This window comes from Leucopleurus acutus (genome assembly GCF_964270905.1).
Source record: "Leucopleurus acutus genome assembly, chromosome: 8".
NCBI lineage: Eukaryota > Metazoa > Chordata > Mammalia > Artiodactyla > Delphinidae > Leucopleurus > Leucopleurus acutus.
This window is the reverse complement of record NC_139151.1, coordinates 24,473,553-24,487,055: the sequence shown is the minus strand read 5'-3', so window position 1 is coordinate 24,487,055 and position 13,503 is coordinate 24,473,553. Positions and strand designations below refer to the sequence as shown.

The 13,503-nt window shown below is 38.6% G+C and overlaps 1 protein-coding gene across 1 annotated transcript in view; it reads right to left on the bottom strand.

Moving 5' to 3' along the window:
* EXPH5 (exophilin 5) overlaps nucleotides 1-13,503 on the bottom strand; it is a 73,613-nt gene that overhangs the window by 52,328 nt on the left and 7,782 nt on the right. The gene's annotated exons all lie outside the window — the stretch shown is intronic.

Genomic DNA, 13,503 nt, shown 5'->3' with positions numbered 1-13,503 from the left:
AGCCAGAGTCCCTGAAGCAGCTGCTCCTTTAACCCTGGCCTGTCTGAGCAAAGAACAGACCCCCTCCAGCGACCTACACGCAGAGGCCGGGCCAAATCCAAAGCTGAGCCCCTGGGAGCTGTGAGAACAAAGAAGAGAAAGAGAAATCTCTCCCAGCAGCCTCAGAAGCAGCGGATTAAAGCTCCACAATCAACTTGATGTACCCTGCATCTGTGGAATACATGAATAGACAACGAATCATCCCAAATTGAGGAGGTGGACTTTGGGAGTAAGATGGATTATTTTTTTCCCTTTTCCTCTTTTTGTGAGTATGTATGTGTATGATTCTGTGTGAGATTTTGTCTGTATAGCTTTGCTTCCAACATTTGTCCTAGGGTTCTATCTGTCCGGTTTTTTTTTAAATTTTTTTCTTAATAATTATTTATTTTAATAACTTTATTTTATTTTACTTTATCTTCTTTCTTTCCTTCCTTCCTTCCTTCCTTCCTTCCTTCCTTCCTTCCTTCCTTCCTTCCCTCCTTTAGACAATGAATCATCCCAAATTGAGGAGGTGGACTTTGAGAGCAAATTTATGATTTTTTCCCCATTTCCTCTTTTTGTGAGTGTGTATGTGTATGCTTCTGTGTGAGATTTTGTCTGTATAGCTTTGCTTCCAACATTTGTCCTAGGGTTCCAGCCGTCCGGTTTTTTTGTTGTTGTTAATTTTTTTCTTAATAACTATTTTTTATTTTATTAACTTTATTATATTTTATCTTACTTTATTTTATTTTACTTTATCTTCTTTCTTTTTTTCCTTCCTTCCCCCTTCCCTCCTTCCTTCCTCCCTCCCTCCCTTCTTTCTTCCTTTTTCTTTCTTTCTTTCTTTCTTTCTTTTTCTTTCTTTCTTTCTTTCTTTCTTCTTCTACTAATTCTATCTTTCCACTTTTTCTCCCTTTTATTCTGAACCGTGTGGATGAAAGGCTCTTGGTGCTGCAGCCAGGACTCAGTGCTGTGCCTCTGAGGTGGGAGAGCCAACTTCAGGACACTGGTCCACAAGAGACCTCCCAGCTCCACGTAATATCAAACGGCGAAAATCTCCCAGAGATCTCCATCTCAACACCAGTACCCAGCTTCACTCAATGACCAGCAAGCTACAGTGCTGGACACGCTATGCCAAACAACTAGCAAGACAGGAACACAACCACACCCATTAGCAGAGAGGCTGCCTAAAATCATATTAAGTCCACAGACACCCCAAAACACACCACCAGACATGGACCTGCCCACCAGAAAGACAAGATCCAGCATCATCCACCAGAACACAGGGACTAGTCCCCTCCACCAGGAAGCCTACACAACCCACTGAACCAAACTTAGCCACTGGGGACAGACACCAAAAACAACGGGAACTACGAACCTGCAGCCTGCAAAAAGGAGACCCCAAACACAGTAAGATAAGCAAAATGAGAAGACAGAAAAACACACAGCAGATGAAGGAGCAAGATAAAAACCCACCAAACCTAACAAATGAAGAGGAAATAGGCAGTCTACCCGAAAAAAAATTCAGAATAATGATAGTAAAGATGATCCAAAATCTTGGAAATAGAATAGAGAAAATGCAAGAAATATTTAACAAGGACCTAGAAGAACTAAAGATGAAACAAACAACAATGAACAACACAATAAATGAAATTAAAAATACTCTAGATGGGAACAATAGCAGAATAACTGAGGCAGAAGAACAGATAAGTGACCTGGAAGATAAAATAGTGGAAATAACTACTGCAGAGCAGAATAAAGAAAAAAGAATGAAAAGAACTGAGGACAGTCTCAGAGACCTGTGAGACAACATTAAATGCACCAACATTCGAATTATAGGGGTCCCAGAAGAAGAAGAGAAAAAGAAAGGGACTGTGAAAATATTTGAAAAGATTATAGTTGAAAACTTCCCTAATATGGGAAAGGAAACAGTTAATCAAGTCCAGGAAGCACAGAGAGCCCCATACAGGAAATACGCCAAGATACATATTAATCAAGCTGTCAAAAATTAAATAAGACATATTAAAAGCAGGAAGGGAAAAACAACAAATAACACACAAGGGAATCCCCATAAGGTTAACAGCTGATCTTTCAGCAGAAAATCTGCAAGCCAGAAGGAAACGGCAGGACATATTTAAAGTGATGAAGGAGAAAAACCTGCAACCAAGATTACTCTACCCAGCAAGGATCTCATTCAGATTTGATGGAGAAATTAAAAGCTTTACAGACAAGCAAAAGCTGAGAGATGTCAGCACCACCAAACCAGCTTTACAACAAATGCTAAAGGATCTTCTCTAGGCAAGAAACACAAGCGAAGGAAAAGACCTATAATAACAAACCCAAAACAATTAAGCAAATGGGAATAGGAACATACATATCGATAACTACCTTAAATGTAAATGAATTAAATGCTCCAACCAAAAGACACAGACTGGCTGAATGGATACAAAATCAAGATCCATATATATGCTGTCTACAAGAGACCCACTTCAGACCTAGAGACACATACAGACTGAAAGTGAGGGGATGGAAAAAGATATTCCATGCAAATGGAAACCAAAAGAAAGCTGGAGTAGCAATTCTCATATCAGACAAAATAGACTTTAAAATAAAGACTATTAGAAGAGACAAAGAAGGACACTACATAATGATCAAGGGATCAATCCAAGAAGAAGATATAACAATTGTAAATATTTATGCACCCAACATAGGAGCACCTCAATACATAAGGCAAATACTAACAGCCAGTAAAGGGGAAATCGACAGTAACACATTCATAGTAGGGGACTTTAGGACCCCACTTTCAACAATGGACAGATCATCCAAAATGAAAATAAATAAGGAAACACAAACTTTAAATGATACATTAAACAAGATGGACTTAATTGATATTTAGAGGACATTCCATCTAAAAACAACAGAATACACATTTTTCTCAAGTGCTCATGGAACATTCCCCAGGATAGATCATAACTTGGGTCACAAGTCAAGCCTTGGTAAATTTAAGCAATGAAATTGTATCAAGTATCTTTTCCGACCACAATGCTATGAGACTAGATATCAATTACAGGAAAAGATCTGTAAAAAACACAAACACATGGACGCTAAACAAGACACTACTTAATAACGAAGTGATCACTGAAGAAATCAAAGAGGAAATTAAAAAATACCTAGAAACAAATGACAATGGAGACAAGACGGCCCCAAACCTATGGGATGCGGCAAAAACAGTTCTAAGCGGGAAGTTTATAGCAATACAATCCTACCTTAAGAAACAGGAAACATCTTGAATAAACAACCTAACCTTGCACCTAAACCAATTAGAGAAAGAAGAACAAAACCCCCCAAATCTAGCAGAAGGAAAGAAATCATAAAAATCAGATCAGAAATAAATGAAAAAGAAATGAAGGAAATGATAGCAAAGATCCATAAAACTAAAAGCTGGTTCTTTGAGAAGATAAACAAAATTGATAAACCATTAGCCAGACTCATCAAGAAAAAAAGGGAGGAGACTCAAATCAATAGAATTAGATATGAAAAAGGAGAAGTAACAGCTGACACTACAGAAATACAAAAGATCATGAGAGATTACTACAAGCAACTCTATGCCAATAAAATGGACAACCTGTAATAAATGGAAAAATTCTTAGAAATGCACAACCTGCCAAGACTGTATCAGGAAGAAATAGAAAAAATCAACATACCAATCACAAGCACTGAAATTGAAACTGTGACGAAGAATCTTCCAACAAACAAAAGCCCAGGACCAGATGGTTTCACAGGCGAATTCTATCAAACGTTTAGAGAAGAGCTAACACCTCTCCGTCTCAAACTCTTCCAAAATATAGCAGAGGGAGGAACACTCCCAAACTCATTCTACGAGGCCACCATCACCTTGATACCAAAACCAGAGAAGGATGTCACAAAGAAATAAAACTACAGGCCAATATCACTGATGAACATAGATGCAAAAATCCTCAACAAAATACTAGCAAACAGAATCCAACAGCACATGAAAAGGATCATACACCATGGTCAAGTGGGGTTTATTCCAGGAATGCAAGGATTCTTCAATATACGCAAATCAATCAACATGATAAACCATATCAACAAATTGAAGGAGAAAAACCATATGATCATCTGAATAGATGCAGAGAAAGCTTTCGACAAAATTCAACACCCATTTATGATAAAAACCCTGCAGAAAGTAGGCATAGAAGGAACTTTCCTCAACATAATAAAGGTCATATATGACAAACCCACAGCCAACATCATCCTCAATAGTGAAAAACTGAAACCATTCCCACTAAGATCAGGGAGAAGACAAGGTTGCCCACTCTCACCACTCTTATTCAACATAGTTTTGGAAGTTTTAGCCACAGCAATCAGAGAAGAAAAGGAAATAAAAGGAACCCAAATTGGAAAAGAAGAAGTAAAGCTGTCACTGTTTGCAGATGACATGATACTATACATAGAGAATCCTAAAGATGCTACCAGAAAACTACTAGAGCTAATCAATGAATTTGGTAAAGTAGCAGGATACAAAATTAATGCATAGAAATCTCTGGCATTCCTATACACTAATGATGAAAGTTATGAAAGTGAAATCAAGAAAACACTCCTATTTACCATTGCAACAAAAAGAATAAAATATCTAGGAATAAACCTACCTTAGCAGATAAAAGACCTGTATGCAGGAAATTATAAGACACTGATGAAAGAAATTAAAAATGATACAAATAGATGGAGAGATATACCATGTTCTTAGATTGGAAGACTCAACATTGTGAAAATGACTCTACTACCCAAAGCAATCTACAGATTCAATGTGATCCCTATCAAACTACCACTGGCATTTTTCACAGAACTAGAACAAAAAATTTCACAATTTGCATGGAAACACAAAAGACCCCGAATAGCCAAAGCAATCTTGAGAACGAAAAACGGAGCGGAGGAATCAGGCTCCCTGACTTCAGACTATACTACAAAGCTACAGTAATCAAGACAGTATAGTACTGGCACAATAACAGAAAGATAGATCAATGGAACAGGATAGAAAACCCAGAGATAAAGCCACGCACATATGGTCACCTTATCTTTGATAAAGGAGGCAGGAATGTACAGTGGAGAAAGGACAGCCTCTTCAATAAGTGGTGCTGGGAAAACTGGACAGGTACATGTAAAAGTATGAGATTACATCACTCCCTAACACCGTACACAAAAATAAGCTCAAAATGGATTAAAGACCTAAATGTAAGGCCAGAAACTATCAAACTCTTAGAGGAAAACACAGGCAGAACACTCTATGACATAAATCACAGCAAGATCCTTTTTGACCCACCTCCTAGAGAAATGGAAATAAAAACAAAAATAAACAAATGGGACCTAATGAAACTTCAAAGCTTTTGCACAGCAAAGGAAACCATAAACAAGACCAAAAGAGAACCTCAGAATGGGAGAAAATATTTGCAAATGAAGCAACTGACAAAGGACTAATCTCCAAAATTTAGAAGCAGCTCATGCAGCTCAATAACAAGAAAACAAACAACCCAATCTAAAAAGGGGCAGAAGACCTAAATAGACATTTCTCCAAAGAAGATATACAGACTGCCAACAAACACATGAAAGAATGCTCAACATCGTTAATCATTAGAGAAATGCAAATCAAAACTACAATGAGATATCATCTCACACCAGTCAGAATGGCCATCATCAAAAAATCTAGAAACAATAAATGCTGGAGAGGGTGTGGAGAAAAGGGAACACTCTTGCACTGCTGGCGGGAATGTGAATTGGTACAGCCACTATGGAGAACAGTATGGAGGTTCCTTAAAAAACTACAAATAGAACTACCATATGACCCAGCAATCCCACTACTGGGCATATACCCTGAGAAAACCATAATTCAAAAAGAGTCATGTACCAAAATGTTCATTGCAGCTCTATTTACAATAGCCCGGAGATGGAAACAACCTAAGTGTCCGTCATCAGATGAATGGATAAAGAAGATGTGGCACATATATATAATGGAATATTAGTCAGCCATAAAAAGAAACGAAACTGAGCTATTTGTAGTGAGGTGGATAGACCTAGAGTCTGTCATACAGAGTGAAGTAAGTCAGAAAGAGAAAGATAAATACTGTATGCTAGCACATATATATGGAAGTTAAGAAAAAAAATGTCATGAAGAACCTAGGGGTAAGACAGGAATAAGGAAACAGACCTACTAGAGAATGGACTTGAGGACATGGGGAGGGGGAAGGGTAAGCTGTGACAAAGCGAGAGAGAGGCATGGACATATATACACTACCAAATGTAAGGTAGATAGCTAGTGGGAAGCAGCCGCACAGCACAGGGAGATCAGCTCGGTGCTTTGTGACCGCCTGGAGGGGTGGGATAGGGAAGGTGGGAGCGAGGGAGACGCAAGAGGGAAGAGATATAGGAACATATGTATATGTATAACTGATTCAATTTGTTATAAAGCAGAAACTAACACACCATTGTAAAGCAATTATACTCCAATAAAGATGTAAAAAAAAAAGAAAAGAAAAGAAAAACCTTTGTTGCCATCTGGGCTCTGATGCATTTTAAATCAGAATGCTGCCTTTTTAGGGGATTTATTTAAGACCCCTAGGACTTTCCTCAGGCTCCCCGGGAGCCTTTGAGGATTCTGTCTGCACCACTCCTTGGCCCCATGGTCACTCCTGCCTGTATCACAGCAGCATCTCAGGGAAGCTCACTGAGGGGCAGCAGAACAGCAAGTGGTCGGCCTCAGAAAAAGGGGATCTTGTTGCGAAGCTGTGTCACATGGACAGCACTTGAGTCTCACCTAGACTGTGAGTTTATCTGGTGTGGCTGTAGGGGTGAGGCTGACGGAGATCACAGGGGTCCCAAGCTGACCCACACACATCATAGCAATCTATGATCACAATTCACACATTCTCTCAACTGTTATTTAACTCCCTTAAAGCTCAGGTATTAACTTCCCTTTGAATCCACACATTTCCACACACCTCCATCGCTTAGTGTCTGGATCGGTTCACCCGTACAGCAACAGGACATGCTGCACAAGTGCCACAGGGCCCAGAGTCCTGTGTTCTAGTCTCACATCCACCCTTGGGCGTTACTATGGTCTTGAGGCATTTTGAGAAAAGAGAAAAATAAGGATAATAATATCTCATCTGGGAAAATAAGAAAATAATATCTGCTGTTTCTACTTTAAAGGATATTTGAGAGGATCCAGTGAACATGGTAAGCTTTAAAGTACTGCATATATTTAAAAAGTCACCAATCACATATTCCTGAATAATCACAGAATCATCAAAGAAAGACATCTAATTCCTTTCTCTTTCTTTTGACCAACTTGTAGTGAAACCAGGCTGCTTTACCCTTTCAGAAACTCTTTGGGCTTCCATGTTGTCCTTCTTTAGCTATGTCCTGTTTCCTCACGTTGAACATAACCACTCAACAGCCAATGTGAAGAACCTATGACTAGAATTTGGTTCAAGGAAGCGAGTTCACAGCCAGGATGTAATAAGCTCCTGGATATTACAGCATTTGTGTTTATGTGTAACCACACTAAGAGGGCAGTAAAACAAAATAAAAGCAACAAAAAGTGAAAAGCAATTTTTACAGTTGTCAGACTACACAGCTCCAGGGGCAGAAGGTCTTTTTGATCCTGCCAAGAAATTCTGAAGTGGGAAAGTACTAGAAACAAGGCTTTCTACATTTGTGTCAGGCATATTCCTCTCGGACTGTCCTTCACTAGCACTCTAGGCTTTCCCTTCCCAAACCACAGGGTTTCCTGAGAAATCAACAGTCCCTCAACTCATGTAAAGGAGTGGCCTATAGGAAAGATGTGACAGGCGAAGTCACAATCCAATGTCCAGGCAACCAAGATGGGATCCCTTACTGCATATTAGGTCATCTGGGAGCTTTAAAAAAACACCCATGCCCAACCTGATCACAGACCAATTTGGCTGGAATGTCAGGGTGGGGCATGGAATCGGGCATTTTGAGAGTTCCTCAGGTAGTTGTCATTTCAACCAGGGTTGAGAATCTCTGTCTTTGCAGAGCCTGCAGTCCAAGACTTGTCATCACAGAAGCCAAGCAGACACATCAAATGTATCTTAGTGCACAGGTATCTTACAGAAAGGAGAGACAGTGTGAGTACAAAGAACCCAAGTGCAACCCCCTCCTGGACAGGTGAATCTCAGTGCCTGCCAAGTCAATATTGTATCATCTTGAGCTGAACTGGATGGTCTACGGCCCCCACTTAGAATATCCAGCAATAAGTTTTCCCTAGGAGGTGCTACAGATTGGATGCCTTATCCTAGGGCAGCCCATTCACAGGCTGGCTAGAGAGGCATCAGGTGACCTAGCATAATGGCCATGAGCACCAGAATCAGACCAGAGAATGTATAAAGAGTCAGCCAGTTGAAATATGCCGCAGCATGAAGTGAGGGAATCAAAGGCATCCTAGGAGAAGAACAGTGTGGGCTGTGCCAGGCAAGCAGAGTAGCTGGTCCCTAGAGTTGTCTTGGTTTCCCAAGTCCTTCAAATTCCAGATTCAGTCCACAGGTAACCTTTCTGCAAAGCCCTCTCCATCTAAAGTGTCCTGAGTGAGACTCTTCCTCTCCACCCAAAGACCCTGACTAACTTGAGCATGTTGGAGGCTGACCATGGCATAGGAAGAATATCCAGAAAGGTGGGGAGAAGCAGCAGCACAGAGAAGCAAGAGCAGAATAGGGCCACTCCCAAAAGGTGCTGAAGCAAGAGACAGAAACTGTAAAAGAGCAGAGTGAGCAGGAACAATAAGTATAGGATAACTGGAAAGAAAACTCAAGACAATTTTCTGGCAGGGAAGCAAAGCCTTAGCAATGTAAGACTGGGCAGTGAGAAAAAGTAGAATCTAAAGGACGACAGAAGAAAACAACAGGGATGGAAGGGAAAAGAGGACAAGAAACTGTCCCTTCCCTGCTCTGCTCTGTGCTGCTGGGAGATGACCCCTGTAAGCTGCATTTCCCAGGCTCTCACTACCAGTTAGATGCTTCCAGCTGGCTTCAGCCAGACACTGGCAAAAGACTGGAGGGCTGGAAGGGAAAAGTCAGGGTATTTCTCCTCTTCCCTCTCTCTGCCTCATGCAGAACTTCTGGCAGTGACTGTCTCTCCCACGTCTCCAAATCCCCAGACAGGCCTGCCATGGTCCCAGTTTCTCATGGGGGACCCTAGCCTGTAGGGCTTGGCTAACACCACCTGCTCCCTTTTCCTCTCTAACCAGTGGTGTGCTACAGCTGGCTTGTACTGGTTTACAAGAGCAGATTGTAAATATTCAGGAATTTTACAAGCTGTTTATTAAACTGTTTCTAGCTTGAAATTAGCCAATGCTACAAATCAAGGCTTTTTCTCTAGGAGTACCAGTTATCAGTGCACCACTGCCTCCAGGCTCCCTGCAGCTGCCAATCTCTGGTCAGCCTCACTGTCCCCTGATTGGTTTCTCTCCCTTTTTTTATCACCATGTAACTAACCAATTCACCGCACTACACTCTGTTTTAAATACCCAGTAGTTTCTGTTTTCCTGGTGTGACCCTGAGTGATAAGCAATGATCTCCTGAAGAGTTTTACCTGTTCCCCTGTGAATGGTAAACATTAAACTCAAAACATATGTGATTTTAATTTTGTTTGCTTGTTTGTCTAGTAATCCTGTTAATCACTTATCCTTTTAAAGCAAATTAATTTTGTTGTAAGTTAAAAACTTATACCCCCCTAATAAGGTATTTGTTTGACTAGGAAAAGAACCAGATCTAAATGACAACCAGGTCACTTGATGGATATCTCAGGATGAGATAATTGAGGTCTACTCTCAATTAGGTTTGCTACCTGTCATAGAAAATGGAAAGAGGAAGGAAACTGAAACACGATCCATTAACTATGTGCACTGATAAACGTATAACAAACAATCACACTTCTCAGTACTAAAGCCTTTTCCCTGCAATTTCCTTCTTAGGTTTCATGAAAGCTGATGTTGCAGCATTTGCCTCATCAATTCTTTGCTGTTGTTGATATTGTTTTTTTGTCCCATAGTCCTTTCTCTAAAAGGAATAACCATGGGCCCTAGAAGTAGATGGAAATAAGTGGTACCAGGACAATTTGCTAGTTATTTGGGAAAAAAATCAATTTATATAATTAACTTACCTTATAGGTAAAATACATATCTGATCAATTAAAAAGTTAAATTTTCAAAAAGATTTTAAAAACTAGAGGTAAATGTCGATCTAATTTCTAAATGGAAGAACTTTTTAATCTAAAAAACAAACAAAAAAAATTAAACTTAGTACATTATATAAATAGGAAAAAAAAAGCCTTTTCTCAGATAAATAGCAGTTAAGTGCAAACTGAAATCTGGGAAATATATTTGTAATAAGTAGGACAAAAGTCAATTTCCTTAATGTATAGAGAAATATATAAAGCAATAAAAAACCCAAAACACACTGAGACTCTGTGTCAGATAGTGCTCTTTGCCTTCTAGAATCCGTTCCCCCTAGTTCCCCTCCTTTTTGGTTTTGCTGTGGGCAGCAAAGTGTGCAGCCCCAGGGGATGGATCACGAATGATTTAAGCCTAACATTTAAATCCTATTACTTGATTTCTCAATTCCCTTGCAGCAAAGGGTGGCTTTATGACCTGGTTCTGGTCAATGAGACATAAGGGGAAGTGTGCTGGGATAGCATTTGGCAAAACTTTTACTTTCATAATAAAGGGGACAGATGCAGTTGGCTCCACCCTATCCCCTCTCTCCCTGCCTTGAACATGGATGTAATGTTTGGAGCAGTTGCAGCCATTTTTCATTGCAAAGACACCAACCTGACATCCTAAACCACTAAACCAGCTAGCAGTCGCCTACTTCTAGATATCTTGTTTATGTCAGAAAACTTTATTCCCAAGTCATTAAAGCCATGATTAGATCTGTTATTTGTGACAACAAGCATTCTGAATATAAATTCTGAAATATAAATGGGCAAAGGTATAAAGAGAGAATTCATAAATCATGAAATGTAAATAAATAGTAAACATATGAAAAAAGTTAAAATTTATTATAACCACAGTGTCAGAAATTATTGATAAATCTATTATAAGAATATTTTAGCCTACAAAATTAGCAAAGATTAAACATAATAATAATAATAATACGATCCAGGGCTGGGAAGGGTATGGTAAAATAGGAGGCTTTCCGCTGCAAGTCAAGTCAGTGTTTGGTAGAACATTTTTGAAGAGCAAGTTGGTAACAGGTATCATGAATTTAGCAAGTATTTATATTATAAAATAATGATTCTACATTGTGGAATTTACCTTAGGGACACAGTTTAAATTGAATTAAGGATGTAAGCACAAATGTTTGTCCTGGTGTTATTTAACATAGTGTAACAGAGAAGAACAAACCTGACTCCATATTGAATCTATTCCTTTAGCTCTAACCTGTGTGCTCTGTTGCCAGTGCTTAGTCATGCTGGTTCTGAACCTTTTGTACAAGAATGTTGCCTAGAGCCTGAAATATACAGGATAGCCCATTCTCAAGAACATCGTGACCAGACCTAAATGGACAGTTGCAAGAACAAAGAATTCTGGCACCAAGAAGTTTGCAACAACCAGCCACATCCCCTCCCCTTTTAGTATAAAAGAAGGCTGAATTCTAACTTGGGTGAGATGGTTCTTTGGGACACTAGTCCACCTCTTCCTGGTCTGCTGGCTTTCCAAATAAAGTCGCTATTCCTTGCCCCAACAACTTGTCTCTCAATTTATTGGCCTGTAGTGCAGCAAGCAGTATGAGCTTGGACTCGTTAACAATAGCAATGAGAAACAAAAAGAATAAGAGAAAACTGAAGAACCTAAAATACTGGAATGATTAATTAAATTATAAAATGCATATAGCAGAATAGTATGCAGCCACAAAAAATAATGTTGACTAAGAGTCTTTAATTTGAAGGGGTTATTTTTATGTCAGATATTACACAAACAAAAATATACACAGTACAGTCACAATTATATGAAAGTGAGTGTGGATGAAAACAGTTTTGATGATTCCTAGAAAGTTAAACCCAGAATTACCAAATGTCACAGTAATTCCACTCTTGGGTATATACCCCAAAGAACTGGAAACAGGTACTCAAAACCCTTGTAGATAAATATTCATAGCAACACTATTCACAATAGCCAAAAGGTGGAAACAACCCAAATGTTTATGAAGAATGGATAAACAAATTGTGGTATGTACATACAATGCAATATCATTCAGTCATAAAAAAGAATGAAGTACAGACACATGCTACAAAGTAGATAAACCTCAAAACATTATGCTAAGTAAAGCAGACACAAAAGGTTATGTATTATATGAAAGGTTCCATTTATATGAAATATTCAGAATAGGTAGATACATATAGACAGAAAGCTGATTGGTGGTTGCCAGCATTGGAGGGAGGCAGGAATGAAGAGTAACTTTTAAAAAAATTTATTTTATTGAAGTAGAGTAGATTTACAGTGTTGTGTTAATTTCTGCTGTACAGCAAAGTGATTCAGTTATATATATATATATATATACATACACACACATATATATTCTTTTTAATATTTTTTCATTATGGTTTATCACAGGATATTGAATATAGTTGCCTGTGCTATACAGTAGGACCTTGTTTATCCATTCTATATATAATAGTTTGCATCTGCTAATATCAAACTCCCAATCCATCCCTCCCCCACCCCCTCCCTCTTGGCAACCAACCACAAGTCTGTTCTCTATGTCTGTGAGTCTGTTTCTGTTTCGTAGATAAGTTCATTTGTTTCAAATTTTAGATTCCACATATAAGTGATATAATATGGTATCTGTCTTTCGAAGAGTAACTATTTAATGTTTAATTTTGGGGTGATGAAAATGTTTCTAGCCTTGTGCCCAAATATCCCAACACGTTTTGTTGAAAAGACTATCCTTCATTGAACTGCTTTCATACCTTTGTAAAAAAATCAATTGGCTATATTTTGGGGGTCTATTTCTGGACTACATTCTGTTCCATCAAACTATATGTTTTTCCCTTCACAACTACTATGATAGCTTGATTACTGTGATGTTATAGTAAGTCTTAAAATCAAGTAGTGTGATTCTTTCAATTTTCTTCTTTTTTTCAAAATTGTTTTGTCTACTCAGTTCCTTTGTTTTTTCATAAAATTTTTTAAAAATTAGATTTTTAACTGTTCATTGTTATTATATGGAAACACAGTAGATTTTTGTGTATTAATCTTGTATTCTACCACCTTGCTAAATTCACTTATTAGTTCTAGGATTTTTTTGATAGGTTTTTGGGGAGATTTTCTTTGTAGACAATCATGTCATCTGCAAATAGTGATACTTTTATTTCTTCCTTTCTGATATGTATACCTTTCATTTCTTTGCCTTGCTAGGACCTCAAGTATGATGTTAAATAGGAACGGAAGGA